Source organism: Achroia grisella, unplaced genomic scaffold (assembly GCF_030625045.1).
Source record: "Achroia grisella isolate CSIRO2021 unplaced genomic scaffold, CSIRO_AGI_Agris_v1 utg515, whole genome shotgun sequence".
Taxonomy (NCBI): Eukaryota; Metazoa; Arthropoda; class Insecta; order Lepidoptera; family Pyralidae; genus Achroia; species Achroia grisella.
In genome coordinates this window covers 4,222,140-4,239,678 of record NW_026712908.1, presented here as the reverse complement: position 1 = coordinate 4,239,678, position 17,539 = coordinate 4,222,140, and the positions used below count along the sequence as shown (strand labels likewise).

The following is a 17,539-nucleotide window of genomic DNA, read 5'->3' as shown; positions in this document are numbered from 1 at the left end:
TAAGTGACAAGTCGCGATTGACAACTACATGTACCTAAAAGAATAAACATCAAAACAAATATAATTAATAATATGATATTAAAATTACAGCTAGTGCTACATAAAAAAACATAAATTCAAAATTATAGACGATATTGAGATATTAAAATTAGACAAGATCCTTCGATCAATTGAAATGGGATCGATATTCGATACATCACATTATATCAAAATTAAATGATGACCCACACTGCAGTCAACAAAGCGTTTACTTGACATCGTTCAATCATTCCTTTGTGAATGTTCTGGAAATAAATCAATCTGTTATAAAATTCATGTTATTAACAAGTGAGATAGGTTTGCATTTGATAAACGTTTCTAGTAAATAACGTAATGTTATTTAACATTGGAAAAAGACAAGACTACGCAAATTGGATAAATGCAAATTTCGGCAATACATATAATAATTCAAGAGGAAACTTATACACATATATGATAGATAGATAGATAAAAATCTTAATAAAAAAATCCCAATAACAAAGAGAGTACAAACAAAATTCAAATAACACATAAGTAATATACAAAAATAAGTAATACACAATAGTAAATAATTAAAAAAAATGATAACATATAACACTTTAACTTCCACTAAAATATACATTATAATACATATTAGGTGCCACAGGGATACGAAAGGGTTGAGCTACTCAGTGAACAATTTGCTCAGCGAGCAAAACACTAATTTTCAGTAGAAGCCCAGTGGTGGTGCGATCGCGTGCAGTACAGAAAGATTGTTGAGTGAATATACTCAACAATCTTAATGTTACCAAAATTGAATTAAACTCGGCCTTAATAAAAATAATAGAAGAAAAAAATAATAAAATAAATAAATAAAAATGTATATCAATATCAATATAAATTCAAATACAAATAACTGTTGACGCAGACCATCGCCTAAGCGACCAAAGGCTTTCAAAAAATAAGAATTATATATAAATGCTAGGAAATCCAGTAGAAAAAGTTTTATCTTTTTCTTAAATACCAGTTTTGAATATATAGTAATGTAAGCTAGACTCCAGTCTCCGCAATTAGCCTCTCATCTGGACCGTTGTGCGTATCAGCCAGACTACTACAGTAGCCAGCCAAGCTCCTCCTAAAAGCGCAGAAGTCTCCTGGTGTCTTCACAGTTTTTTAGTTTAACAGGTTTTTATAGTATGCGCCATGTAGCCTTGTCTCGTAAGAAACTTGCCATAGAATATAAGTAGTCTATTGCAAACAAAATGAAATCTGTATCAAGTCAATACTCTATTTACTCAAAAGTATTGACTTGTTTGTTCGTTTTTACATTAGCTTTTATTTACCTCTTCATTTTCCGCTTTCCGTTTTCTATCTTTTTCCCTCGGGTATTAAAACCAACAAGCGCGAAAGAGAGACCTGTTTATCTACTTGAACCCTACTTTTAGTAACATAAATGGCATCCTGCAGGAGTTCGCGACTCTTTTGAGAGCGACGAAGCATTAAATAACTGGCATTTAAAGCCACCCATTCATGATACGACAGTTAGATTTCTCTTAACGATTGTCTAATAAAAGATCTGGAATTAAAAGTGTAACTGCCGGTCTTCTGAACGGTTCAATTTCATTGTGATCTGCCGTATATTTTTACGAGGAGACAGGTTTAACGGCTCTTGGCAAAGTTTCAGTATTTGAAGTTAGCACAATGTCCATTTGAAAATGATAACATCAACCTAAAACGTTTTCGAATACCCACGGGTTAGTATTACAGAAAATTATTTTTATGAGAATTACTGAAAATGTGAGTTCCATTTTAATGTGATAAGTTTGATAAGTTTAAATCTTTATTCACTAATAAAACTTCATACTCTTATTGCATTTAAAAATTAACTACTTATTAAGATTTTTAATTATTATGAATGATACGAAATTCTGTTTGATAAAAAAACTGTATTGAATTGTAACAATGACAAAATTTGCATTTCCAATCTCCAATATGTAATATAAAAGTTATAACACGTACACTCGAATTAAGAATTTCAACCTATTTTAGAATTAATTCTAATATTACTAAATGAATTCTAATACGCATTGTGAATAGCGTTCTTATACATCTTAAGTACCAACTGTTAGGTCTATTCACCTCTCACGTTTCCCAGTTCAGTATTTATTCTCGGTCACAGCATAAAGGTGTCTGGTTTCGAGTGGAATGACGTTGGATTTAGATGTTAACTAAAATAATGGCGCCAACTCCTCAGTTGTAACATTTGGTGTTGCCGTTCAAGAAATTGATACTTGAAATGACTTCATCATCGAATTCTTTGGTATATTCAAATCAAATCAAAACAAAATATCTTTATTCATATAGGTCTATTACAGACTCTTGTTATATGTTAAATTTATTGTACGTTCGGAGTGCTTTCGACCTGAGAAGAACTGATAAGAAACTCAGGTCTTATTCTTTTTAAATGAGCTTGTACATGTTTACAATAATACTGATTCATTTTTAAATTTGGGAGAATAGAGTGACTACCAGCATTCGCTATTGCAATCCTATATTAGTAATAATTTAGTGAGACCGAAGAGCTGGCACCTACCTTGGACAAAGAATTAGTCTAGCTATTCAAAGAGGGAACGCTGCCAGTATCTTCGGAACGTTGCCTAAAGGGACCCCTTTTAATAATATATTTTAGTCATTACATCATATTTTTTAAGCTTTTTAATTTTAGGTTCTTAGTTGTACAATTAGGTTATGTAAATACAGATAGTTATATCTAATTTAGTAATTATACTATAAGCATTATACCATGTTATGGTATAAGGTCACTATACATATATTATCGCAATAATATTAATAATGCATTATATAATGTTTTTCTTTGAATGTGTATACAATTATTTCGGTGTTTCCATTCATGACTCTTAGATTTAAAAACATATGTAAAGATATATCCCAGTTCTTATTACCAATTCGAAATTCGAAAATGATACAGTTGAGCTCTATGGTTTTTGAATTTCGGAGTTCACATTTATGAATCTTAAATTTAAAAGGAAGTGTACAGATATCACAGGTATAAGTACTAATTCGAAATTTGAATAATACAGCTCAAGTTTGTGTTCCTCATTGAAAGATCAACAGCAAGAAGTTTCGGCTACCCTTAAAGGATCGCAGAGGTCAACATAACTTCTTGAACACCTAAAACTGTTGCTCATCATTTCTGTCATGCTTCAAGAATACCAATAACTTTGCCGCCAATAAACAATTTCGTTTTGTCAAAGATGCCGTCGACTCGGACTCCAATCAGTAGCCGACCGCGCATGCTCCAGACACAGAGCAAAAACAACACAAAACCGTATTCCCGCTATAGACACGGAATTAATATTTATAAAGTTTTTTTTATACATGACCAATGAGATACTGGATGTTTTTATCTTTTTTTATCTTTCGTCAACTTATAAGTATAATAGAATAGAATAGAATAGAAATAATCTTTATTCAAATAAACTTAAGCTCTTTTGAATAGTCAAGTTTTTTTATTCTACCGCTCATTCGGAATGCAGACTTAATTATTCGGAATGAAGATTATAATTATAATGAATCCTTTTTGTATTGTATTATTATGGAATTAAATAAAAATTTTGACTACTTTTATCTTCCTGACTTTATCTATAGTTAAAACACACGCTTAATACTAAACTGTATTAACTCAAAACTTCTATATTAAGGTAAATCAACTTTAAAAGCTTTCTTAATTAAGGCTACTTTCCTATAAAATGATTTCTTTCAGTTATTGTCATTTAATATTAAGTGTGCGTAATGATATTATTAACTTAGTATATTAGCTTAGATGTTGGACTTAAAATAACTTACAATCTTGTATTTAAATACAACTTAAGTAATAGTCAATATTTTATTTTTTTATATTCATATTCCCAAACTATAATTATCATTAGGAATATGAACTTTCTTCTATCACTGTAAATTAATATACTAAATTTTAATGAGTTTTCGTAAATTCTTCTTCTATTAATTTGTTTTCCTTTACCAATTATATGCAGTGTCTAACTACACTGAACACAGCAATTTCCATATCAAATCCATACAATCAACCATTGCGAACATTTGTATACAATCAAACTGCATATCGAATTCCCTATAAGCTGTAGACACAGTGTCGGACACACAAATGCGAGTGTCTTGCAAGAATACAGCACCAAATCCACAGCCAAGAGACAGTCGTATTAAAGCTAGCAACACGTGAACGCGTTCCAACTGCTGGTAAATATTTCCCTCGTCTCGTGGTCGCGTACATTCTTTTTGTGTTTGTGTAATAAAAAGTTTATAGATATTCTGATGTGGTGCCAGTTTTTTGTGCAACAAAATTGAGGATAACTTTCCGGTTGAATGTGAGTTTTTACATTATACGCGCGTAATGAAATCATTTGCTACGGTCGTATCTCGCTCTGGATTTGATGTCATGATGTTAATGTTTTTTTTTAATTTGTGTAATCGCAGGTGTCATTTCTAATATTTTTTTTCTTTTCATTGACTTTTATTAAAGTTATCTATAGTACTACTTCTTGAAAACTTTATTCGTACAAAACAAGTACTTTAAGTTTTCGACTTTCAAACAATGTTTTTATGTATATATACCTACCAGTTATGCTGATTTATATTGATAGTTAGATAGATAGATATGATAATTGATTTATTGTCAACATAACACAAATAAAACAATTTACAATAAGACACAAAATAAGAAATAAAAAATAATATAGAAGTAAGAAGAAAGTTGGCAATAGGAGCTGCCTCAGCTGTTGCTGATAGAAGTGCAACCTCAATGAGGTGCACCTTATGCACCCATATTGGAAGCTTTTAAATAATATTGTCATGATACATATCTTGTTTATCCTTTGACGAACTCGGTGGTCTAGCGGTCTAGCACACCGCTTTACGACCGATGGTCGCAGGTTCGATTCCTCGCACGGCACAAACATTTATATTCATGAGTATGATTGTTTGTGTCGGTCTGGGTGTTTTTTATGTATAATATGTATGAATTTATAAAAAATCTATGTATATGTATCAGTTATCTAGTACCCATAACACAAGCTTTAGCTAGCTTAACTTGGGTCTAGATGGCGCTGTGTGAATTGTCCTGAGATTATTATTATGTTGTGTATAATTATTTCTTGTTTTTTAACATTAACCAATTTCAGAAAACAAGAACGTACTGAATAAAAAAATCTGACAATATACTTACTACTTACTAATATTATAAATGCGAAAGTAACTCTGTCTGTCCGTCTGTCTGTTTTGCTTTCACGCCAAAACTACTGAACAGGCATAAATGAAATTTGGTACACAAATAGTCTAGACCCTAAGAAAGGACATAGACTACCTTTTAATGTGACAAAGGGGTTGAAAGGGGCGATGATGGGGATTGTATGGAAGTATCATTATTATTATTCATTAGAAAGAAAGAAAGTATCATTAAATGTATATGTATGGCTATTGATTAAATGTAAATAAATATGACATTCAAAGTTAGTAAAAATGTTACCCTTAAGTGGGTAAAATTTTGTAGGCTGTTGATTAAATATAAATAAATATGGCATTTAAAGTTTGTAAAAATACCCTTAAGAGGGCAAAATAAAATAGGGAATGAAAATATGTATTGTCATATTTGAAGCTAGAACGATGAAACTTTTTCTTTGACTTTTTGGATTAGAATATTGAATATTTTTTCTTTATTTGGTCAATGTGACTATAACACGCGGACGAAGTCGCCGGCATAGCTAGTTTACCATATAATCGTGTTCTATCTCAGTTCGAACTATCTACATACCTATTAAAGAATATATTGAATTCCAACAAAAACTCTGAACAATTAATCATATATCTTTTTTAAGAATTCGCACGTCATTCACTCATTGTTTAATTTGTGTTCGTTATCTGATACACGAACTCAAAAAGCTATGTAATGATATCTCAAATCATTATTATTAATGATTTTACAATTGCAGATAAATGATATTGTATTAACAAGAGAGAGCTTTGATATTGTGAGTAAGAAATCAACAAATACATACTGCATTTCTTTAGAACATAATTTCATTAATTTTCATTAATATAATGAAATTATGTTCTAAAGAATATATATACATATATATATATTAATTTATTATATATATTTACTTATATGTACTTTATTACATTAACAAGTAAGAGGCTTGATATTGGATGTTGGAAATTATTCTTTCACCATTTGAAATCAACTTATATTATTGACAGTCTCGGTGGTATAGCGGTTAGGACACCGCTTCACTTCCGATGGTCGCGGGTTCGATTCCTGGTGCAAACATTTGTGTTTATGAGTATGTTTGTTACTATCGGTCTAGGTGTTTTCTATGTATATTATGTATAGAATTATAAAAATAAATCTAAGTATTTATATCAGTTGTCTAGTACCCATAACAGAAGCTCTGCTTATTGCGGGACTAGATGGCGCTATGTTAATTGTCCAGGGTCATAAAAAAATCTTTATTTGGCTCAAATAATGAACTGTCACAATTGCTCCGTATAATAAAATTAAAATTTATTAAGACACCACTTTTCATACGATGGTCGCAGGTTCGATTCCTTACACGACACAAACATTTGTATTCATGAGTTTGTATCGGTCTGGGTATTTTATATATATATATAATATATATGTAATTACGAAAAAAAAACTATGTATTCGTATCAGTTATTTAGTGCCCATAATACAAGCTTTAGCTAGCTTAACATGGGTCTAGATGGCGCTGTGTGAATTGTCCAGAATTATTAGTTGAAAGTACAGAATAGATAAAAATGAAAGCATAATAAAATTTGAAACTGCTCTTTCTCCATTACTTATTTGAAGTGAACCTTTATGCATTCTGTTACATGTGAAATCAGGACGAGCCGACAGTAGCTAATAAAAATTATTGCTTTTTCGGCGCGAGCACAGTTAAAAAAGCAATCAGTTTTATGTTTTTCATACATGGTGGTCTGAGAGTAGTCTCTTGAACCTCTACTACCTGTAAACATCATCAAAAAACAAAAACTAATCCATATATGATCATAGACTACATATGCTTCGTATAATCCATAGATAACAAAATATCTCGGAGTAATCCATTCGGGATTATAGTATCAAATATATTTTTTATACCGTCCGACCACGTACTGGCATCTATCAGATTATTATGGCTTGATATCGTGTATAAGCTTACTACTTATGTAAGATAATTGATGCTTTGTGTAAATTAGGTCACAAGTTTGATTCTTGATTGAGAAGATTAGAAGTTTTAATAATCGTATTTGAAGTTGCCAAATTTCTGAATATAAGTTCTTTTATATTTATTGCTATGTATTTATTAAAATATTTTAGTACTAGCTGTACCCGCGACTTCGTCCGCATGTAATAGTGACCTTGACCGATTGAAGAAAAAATTTGAATAATCTAACCCAAAAAATGCAAAGAAAAAAGTTTCATCGTTCTAGTTTTCATCCCTTATTTTATTTAGGATATATTTTCTATAAATTTTTAATCTCATATTTACTTATATTTGATCAACAGATTAAAAAATAAATTTCAACTTTCTAGCTTTAAAAATGACAATATTTATATACAAATTACATCTTACCTTTCAACCCCTTTCAACCCTCTTTTATCTTTAAAAAGTAGCTTATGTCCTTCCTCAGGACATAGACTATCTGTCTATCAAATTTCATTTAAATCGGTTCAGTAGTTTTGGTGCGAAAACGAGACAGACAGATAAGAATTACTTTCGCATTTATAATATTAGTAAATGTGTGATTGTTATTCTAATTATTACTAATATATTGTTTTATTTGCATGATCCCGAAATATATAAATAAATAAAGAAATATTTACGTATCTCGGGGCTACATATAGCCCATACTATAAATGCCATATATACACATACATAATATATACATACTATATGCAGATATATATAATATAGTCAATTATCAACATCATTAGGAAAGCATAGGTTATATACATATATTATGCTACTAAATAACAAATATGATTTCCTAGTACCAATACAGAATCATTGTCGTGTCGATATCAATTTTAAATTACAAATCCAAGTGCGCTCCCCAGAGTAATCTAATACTTTCTCGGAAGCTGCAAAACTGTGAAAGAGAATAGATATATATTATAGTTATATAAATATATTTCCGTGCATACAATTTCCCTGGAGATGAACGACATTGGTATATCAGGGCAACCAAGTCTAGAAATGTATCCTAATCATATATTCATATGTAACTAGTTGTTCCCGCAATTTCGTCCGCGTGTTCAATTTCATTTAGAATACTATTATTTAAAAAAAAAATGAAAAATAGTTATTCCTTATTACATTAGCTACCTGCCAAAAAAAGTCCCGTCAAAATCGGTCCAGCCATTTCAGAGATTAGCCGGAACAAACAGACAGACAGACAAAAATTGTAAAAAAAATATTTTGGTGTATGTACCTTATTTATAATCATATGCATATAGTAAAAAACGGTTATTTCAATATTACAAACAGATAATCCAATTTTATTTATATGTATGTATAGATTATCGTGTCACAATGTTACCATACTCCTCCAAAACGGCTTGACCGATTTTTGTAAAATTTTATATGCACATTCAGTAGGTCTGTGAATCGGCTACTATTCATTTTTGATATCCCTAAGTAATAAGGGATGTTCACCCCTAACAATTTTTTTTTTATTTTTTACAAAAAAAATATTTTATATTTTTTTCTACTGTGACTTTAAAAATCCATACGAACCTAAATTTTCACCCTTCTATCACAAACCCCTATTTTTTAATAGCGATTTTAATTTATATGGCAAAACAATATTTGCGTGGTCAGCTAGTTTTATATACATTACATAAGGCCCATATCACAGTCAAGTTAGTGCTCTAAGACACAGCTTTACTTCCGATGGTCACGGGTTCGATTCCTCGCACGGTACAAATATTTGTATTCATGAGTATGATTTTTTGTGTCGGTCTGGGTGTTTTCTATATATATTATGTGTGTATTTACAAAAAAATGCATCTAAGTATTTATATCGGTTCTTTACTCTGCTTAGCTTAGGATTAGATGGCACTGCGTGAATTGTCCAGAGAATTAAAACTTGATGTTTAAAACCAGAGATATGCTCTAAAAGACTAACATACACCAATAAACCCCTATATCATGAACACAAGTAATTAATTATGTTCCGAGTTATTCCGTAAGCGAGACAATTTCAATATACCCATATTAGAACCTACCAGTAATTAGAGTTCTAACAATTGAACGTTGCGGTAGAGGAACTCATAATGAACGGTTCAAATATAACTCCTCGCTTGAACTCTTGCGGAGTTCAGTTTAATTTTGAATAATTTAAAACCATTTTGTTTGGCATCGCACGATTATTGTAGTTGAATTTGTGCAAAACTAAATGTTTTGCCTGGAAATGTTTTACGGTATTGTATTTGGTAACTGTTATTATTATATCTGGACTAATATTGTAACGAGGTATGATTAGGGATTTTTTTTTGGTACTGGATAAATCCATAAAAAATACTATAAAAACTAATGTTCGTCAAATTTCTATTAAGATCTGTTCAGCCGTTTAGTCGTGGCATGGATACAAATAGACAGACACACTTTCGTACTTATAGTTATAACTAGATGTCACCGTAAACCTGTTTTTGGTATATAATTAAAATCGCTATTAAAAAATAGTGGTAGGTGATAGATAGGTGGGTGTTATTTCGGGTTGTATATATTCTTAATGCCACATTAAAAAAAAAATATTAGGGTTAACCCTTTACACTTAGGGATATGAAAAATAGACAGTAGCCGATTCTCAGACCTACTGTATATGCATATAAAATTTTATAAAGATCAGTTAAGCCGTTTCGGAGAAGTGTAGACACGAGAATTTTATACATATACTAGCTGTCCCGGTAAACGTTAAACATGAATAGAGCTATATATCTCGTTATGATATATCAAATCTATCGTCACTTCGAAGTGCTTTAAAACTATGAAAAACGGATAGAAACTCAGCTCTGACCCTTTTCAAATAAGCTTGTACAGGATTACAAAAATAACAGATTAATTTCAATTAGAGATAATGTAGTGACCACTAGTATATGCAATTGCATTTTTATTAAACGGAAATAAAATAATCAGTGGCCGTAAGCAGAATAGATCAGTTCCTATAAGTGTTAACATAGATTCGCCTTCGACGAATCTTTTTGTGAATGATATTAATATTTAGGCAACAATTTAATACTACACTCATGTAGTGTAAACATGCATTAATCTAGGCACAACACAAACTAGAACTGGGTCAATTGAGTCACAAATTAACACTACATCATTGCAATACTGTGTTGCATTGTTCGGGGCACGATAATTAAACAAAGTACAGGATATTGTATAACGTTGGTTAAAACTACAATACCAAGCGTACAGTGTAATTCTATGTAATTTTTCATGCCCTTCAGTTAAATAAATCTATAAATAATAATAATCAATTTAAACAATCAGACAGTTATCTCGTTTTCGCATCGTCACGTTTTAAAAATATCATTAAAGTTCATTATATGTAAAAACTAGCTGTAACCTGTCAATAAAAGTCCGGTCAAAATCGGTCCAGCCATTTCAGAAATTAGCCGGAACAAACAGACAGACAGACAGACTCACAAAAATTGCAAAAAATGTTATTTTGGTGTACGTGCCGTATTTATATTCATATGCTTGTAGTAAAAAACGGTTATTTCAATATTACAAACAGGTACTCCGATTTTATTTATATGTGTAGATAGATATGTTGCAAAGAATAAAATGGCTGTCAAATACATTACTTGTTCTGTAATTCCGTAATTATGCACATGTAGAATCGTGATATTACAAAGATAATGAATGAATATTACGGAATTAATGAAACGTTTATTATGTGTAGATGATTTGAGTACATATACATGTAAATAATCACAAAATAGTCAGTATTGTGATTATGAAGGCACCAGCTGGCAGTTCTGTATATTTATAGATATACATATATATTAAAATAGTAAAACTATAACAAAGAAATAAACGCGAGTTTCAAGGTGTTCGTGACCCGGGTAACTAACACGCTGCCCACCTTCATGAAGGAGGACTACTGTCCGAAGAGGGTGGTGCAGAGTGCCGTCAGTGCTGTGACCATAAAGACAATTTATATCATTATGTGTGTTAGTCTATAAAATTTTTATAATATGGACAAATAGTAACCTGAATTAAATAAAAAACTTGTACATATAAATGAATTTACATACACACGAAATCTTGACGACTAGTACACAATGTGAAGCAAATGAAGATAGAGAATAGAAATATAATTCCGCAGGTATAGGTAATAGAGGGAACACTATCAAAATTGAATCATCATCATCATCATCTCAGCCCAGAAGATGTCCACAGCGGGACATACCAAAGATCCTCAAAGATCTCCACGACGATCGGTCCTGCGTTGCTTGCATCCGTCGCCTTTCAGCGATTTTGACCAGATCGTCGGTCCATCCTGCTGGCGGCCTTCCCACACTGTGTCTTCCGGTCCGTAGTCGCCACTCGAGGACTTTATTGCCCCAACCGCCATCTGTCCTACGAGCTGTGTGCCCTGCCCATTGCCACTTCAGTGTCGCAATTCTTCGGGCTATGTCGGTCACTCTGGTTCTTCTGCGGATCTCTTCATATCTGATTCGATTCACAGAGAAACTCTGAGCATAACCCTCTCCATTGCCCTCTGAGTGACTCTGAGCTTGTTCGTGAGTACAGTTAGCGACCACGTCTCTGTGCCGTAAGTTATCACTGGCAACACATATTGGTCGTAAACCTTCGTCTTGAGACACTGCGAAAATTTGGACGAAATGATATATCAAAATTGAATATCCATAAATAAACAATACCTTGTCCCACTTTTATGGACCTAACAACACTAATTAAAACTGGAACAGTACCAGTAATTAACACTACGAATAATTAGTATATTTAGCTCTCTGCTTATTAATATGTTTGATACCTGCTAACAATGTGGCATGTATTTTGATGTATATTTATTTACTTTTATTCTGGCGGCCATTTTTTTCTATGTATTCACATTATAAAATATACTACCAGACTCGACCACACGTTGCTGTGGCTAAGGTTAAATAATATGCGACTATAAATTGAGATGTAAACTATCCTATCTTTCAAGTTAGATCAAATTGCACACAATGTGCGAATTGCAATCGGTTCAGTAGTTTAGGAGTTCATCACGGACAAACAACAATCATACGTATACACGTTTATATATAAAGATTACGACTATGAATTGGTATGTAAAAGTTGTAGTTTATTATACTTATTACATCAGTTACAGTTGTTTGGCAGGTAACTGATGTAATACGGAGTAATTTAGGCTACTTTTATTTTAGAAAAAGCCTTTTAATTTAGAAAAATAAAGTTAAATTCCACGCGAACGAAGTCGCGGGTACAGCTAGTAATAAATAAATTAACAGTCAGAAACAGAGAATAATAGAACAGGATTCATAATTAATGATGCCATTCAATAGAAAATGGATAGACTATTGAATGCACTCTCTATGATCTCTATTAAGAAATTATGCGGTGTTGAAGCGAAATATTCAATGCAATATTTTGATTAATGTAAATCATATTCAAGAGTATTAATTAAATTTATAAATACTTTACAGTTTATTCATAAATAACACTAATAGTACCACATAAATAATGAATACAAAAAAAATCGAATAAAGTAAATTTAACACTAGGTAATCATAAAATGGATATATTTTTAAATTACTTTTCCTATAATGCTAATCGGAGGTTTTTAATTTGTTTACTATTAAATGTAAAATTACAATATCGAATGTTTTAATCAATTTTACGAGTTTTCATTATTCCATTATTATTTAGTATTTAACATAATAATATTATTTTATATTAGTAGATTTTCTCTTTAGGGCATACGGTAGGAATAGTGTTAAAGAAAAAAACGTGTAAAAAGGTCTAGAATTCCTACACGAATAACTTATGGTAATTCTCAGTCTGAGCTTTATTTAACTTATTCGCACTATCATTAATTTATAATTTAAAACCTCTGTTCGGCGGAGCTCTTGTCATTTTTCACGATTTTCCATCAGTCTCTTTAGTTTTTGATACGACACGATAAGGGTCCACCCTTAGCTTTTGTTTTAATTTTTTATCAATTTTTTATTACTTTATAATGATTTAGCATTTTGGCATTTGGCAGAGTGAAAATTTAGGGTTATATGCATATTTTAATGCATACAATCCTAAATTTTCACCCTCTCCAACCATATTTTTCAATAGTAATATTAGTCCGTAAAATATGTCTAAGTAATGTTTGTGAGGCCAGCTAGTTCAATCTAAATTTCAAGTGTATAAAAATTAATATGTATTATTGTAAACATGTACAATATTAATTTGAAAAGAATACGAGCTGAGTTTCTTGTCAGTTCTTCTCATCTCGAAACCATTCCGAACTGACGGTAGATTTGACATATCATAAGAGTCTGTAATAGAGCTACTTGAATAAAGATATTTTGAATTTGAATTCGAATTTAGAACATTTTTTATTTGGATCCTAACAATGGTTCAACCGGATGACTCAATGACACACTTGCAAATGAGGTTATAAATATAATTTTCTAGTGCTAAGACCATATCAGTGCCAATAACAATCAGGGTGCATTGACTTTTACGATAGACGTGTGTTTAATAACTATGCATAACACAAACTGAGTAACAATAAATTAACCATCGAAGCTAACATCGACCAATATAACAAGAGCTTCCACTATTTGAATGTATTTACCTCGCACACCTAAATGCATTATTGCAGGAAAGGGGGAGGTAGGTCGAGGTATGTTAGACATTTTATAGGCCCATTGTCGAACAACGATTTATAACAATTCCAACGACGATTCTTAGAAAGTAAATAGCTTTAAATGTGCTATGTTTAGGCGAGTTGTAATTTTAGACGTTTATTTAACGCTTAATCAATTTGATGATCGGGGGCGTATGGGAAATTTTAACTAAATTAATTGGTCTATAAACACCGAGGTAGACTTGTAAGTCATCTCCATGGGTACAGTCTCATCTATGTCAAACGCCTTCTTGCTTTGTAAATTTTGCTTCAGAAGTGTGGTAAGTTAATGAATGTACAGAATTAATATTTGTTAACCGGGTCTTAACACAAATAAATTTATTGTGAACTAGCTGTCCACGACTTCTTCCTTGAGTAATACTTTTTCTGGGTCTAAAATAATTATCTCTATCTGTAGGTACTATTACTATAACTGTACCAAATTTCATATAAATCGATTCAGTAGTTTTGCCATGAACCATGACAGACAGACAGACAAAGTAACACGCATTTATAAGTGTAGTAAGGATAAAGGTATTTAATGCTCTCGACGATTCGTTTCATGTTAAGACTCAATTAACAACATAAATAATGTGTATTAAACATGAAAGTTTAAAAATTGGCAATTATATAACTAGAGTGACAAATAAGCTAACTGCCGACGTGATGGTAAGTGGTATTATATGAATGGCACCACGGTTGTGACGGTGTGCGTTGCCATTCTGAAAGACTGAGATGTCATGCCTCTATATATAGCTTCACATCATCTTCCTTCTATACTAAAACAAAGTATATATACAATTCGTTGCCGGTTGAAATAAGTGAGACTCTGGTATCCATGCAAAGGACTTAAAACTCTACCTCTAGTAAACATAGAATCCAGATTAAAACAGCAACAAGTGTACCACAGTTCGGTAATTTCCGTTTAAGAAGAGAGCATACCAAGGCAACACTTTAATTTACTCTGAATCATACTCTGGAAGTTATTACAATCTCTGGAAGTATACCAAACTTGTTTAAGAAAAGGACATAACTAGGCAACTCCAATTCTATAGTTTGCTTTTGAACAATGTATGAGATCTCAGTTCTAATCTCTCTTGTAAAATTGTTGTATTAAGTATATATATATATGTAATTATTTTCTCTTATATAAATCTAATGGACACATTGGTGTGTATAGTTTATATACTATATGTATATATTGATGAGACAGCCTTCCGAACGAGTGGTAGATAAAAAACAAATTGTTATGACTATTCAAAAGTGCTTAAATTAAGTTTCTTTGAATAAATGATTTTCTATTCTATTCTATTGTTCAGTAGTTTTTGCGTGAAAGAGTAACAAACATCTATACTTACAAACTTTGACGTCTATAATATTATATTAAGATCTGGAAATAATTATAAACTATCTTCTAAGAGACTTAAAAAATATTAATATAAGAGTACGTAGGTTGTACGTAGGCACGCGCTCAGATTATTCATGGATGATACGAAGCACGGCACGTAACAGATTAAATATCATCAGATTTTTAATATCTACACCTTGTGAACTTTACTTTGAAAATAAATTAATAATTATATAATGAAAATTGTAATAACTACACTTAGAAATATAATATAATAATAATAATAATCAGGACAATTCACACAGCGCCATCTAGTCCCAAGTTAAGCTAGCTAAAGCTTGTGATCTAGAAATTAACACGATCCTGCAATCTGATCCATGCTTGTCATAATCACCGCATTAATTCCTTCTCACAAACTTTAATAATTAAAAAACGACTTTTTTAATCGAATAATTTTAAAACATCTCTACAAATCTCGTCATCCGTTTGATAATAATAATCTCAGGACAATTCACACAGCGCCATCTAGTCCCAAGCTAAGCAAAGCTTGTGTTACGGGTACTAGATAACTGATACAAGTACATAGATAATTTTTTTTTCGTAAATACATACATATTATACATAGAAGACACCCAGACTGACACAAACAATCATACTCATGAATACAAATGTTTGTGCCGTGCGAAGAATCGAACTCACGACCATCGGATAGTAAAGCAGTGTGCTAAACCACTAGACCACCGAGGCTGTCAAATTATTAAAATATTATTATTATTATTATTTGGTAAACAAAGAATATCAACTAAGATACAAGGTCATCTTTATCTCATGAATGACATGTGACAGATGACATTTGCTATCTTTCAACGTGTCAAACAGGCAGTTATTCTCTCCTTACTGTCTATAAAGAAATTGCAGTTTCTATATGGTCATTGCTTTATATACAGGGTGATAAAAAATATTTATATTCCTTTTTAAAGGACTTTAGTATTAGATTTTTTATGAATTTCATCTCTTACGTCATTGTTTTATTTCATACAATATGACCATACATATATTAAAAATATAACGGATCGCTGTCTGTTCATGTAAGACATATGACAAACACATATTAGATAAAAAAATTGTTGATAAAATTTTATTGTGCTTTTTATTTAAAAAAATAAATATATTTTATATAAAACAAAAAAATATATATTAATGTTTTACTACTCCAGCGCCATCTAGCAACCAGAAATGAAGTCATTTAATAGAGTCAATGCAATCGAAACCGCGGGTAAAAGTTAGTAACAATGAAATTATTATTAAAGTATATAGAATTTTAGAATAGAGTTAGAAATTAGAATTTTACGTACCTACTAATAAAACCGGCTACTTTCTATTTTAACAATAATACTACGAATTGTGGGGTTTAGTACAATATGCCATTACGATATCTTTATGGGTTAGCTATAAATAACAACATCGTAAGTTACGGTAGTTCAATAACCAATCACGTAACGTAGCTATACTATTCTTCTATTAGAGAGTTTATATTTGGCGTATTTGAAATTCAATGTGAAGTGATGATGTAGGAGTGATGAGATGCTACGGCCTTTCATTTAATCTCCAGTGAGATTATAAGAGGAACTAGTAGACATGTTTACATAAAAAAAAAGGAAAAAATCTTTAAAAAAAAATTGTGATTTAAATGAATCTGTGTTAGAATGAATAGCAATGCCTATATCAGATACATCCCGCTCTTCCATTAGAATAGAATAGAATATAATAGAAAATCATTTATTCAAATAAACTTAATTTAAGCACTTTTGAATAGTCAACATTTTTTTAAATCTACCTCTTATTCGGAAACCTGTCTCATCACAAGAAGAATAAGCAAGAAACTTGTGTGTTGCTCTTTTAAACAATCCTTGTAAGTTCACATTTTACAAGTCGAAACGTGTGAATACAAACTACCAACCAGCACTAATTTATTTAGGCTCAAATATAAAAACACAATAAGATTAAATCAGTCTAGTGATAACAGCAGACCAGTCCCTACAAGCAGCACTCGTTCACGAGTATGACGGATGAGCCAGCCATCGCTGCGCTCGACCATATTTTAGGGAGCCCAATGACCCGGCCCACCACGCCGCCACATGTCTGGACATTTTAGTGAGCATGACTACCATAGCATTTCCACTACCATATATGTGTTTTTAAAAAGAAGGAAAT

General features: G+C 31.4%; 1 protein-coding gene across 1 annotated transcript in view; it reads left to right on the top strand.

Annotated features, from left to right (window-relative positions):
- Positions 1-4,349: 4,349 nt before the first annotated feature.
- The window catches only part of LOC131846968 (netrin receptor UNC5C-like), a 152,648-nt gene continuing 139,458 nt past the window's right edge, over positions 4,350-17,539 (top strand). Inside the window, exon 1 of the mRNA XM_059196388.1 lies at positions 4,350-4,400. The gene's annotated coding sequence lies outside the window, so the exon portion shown is untranslated. The remainder of the gene's footprint in view (positions 4,401-17,539) is intronic.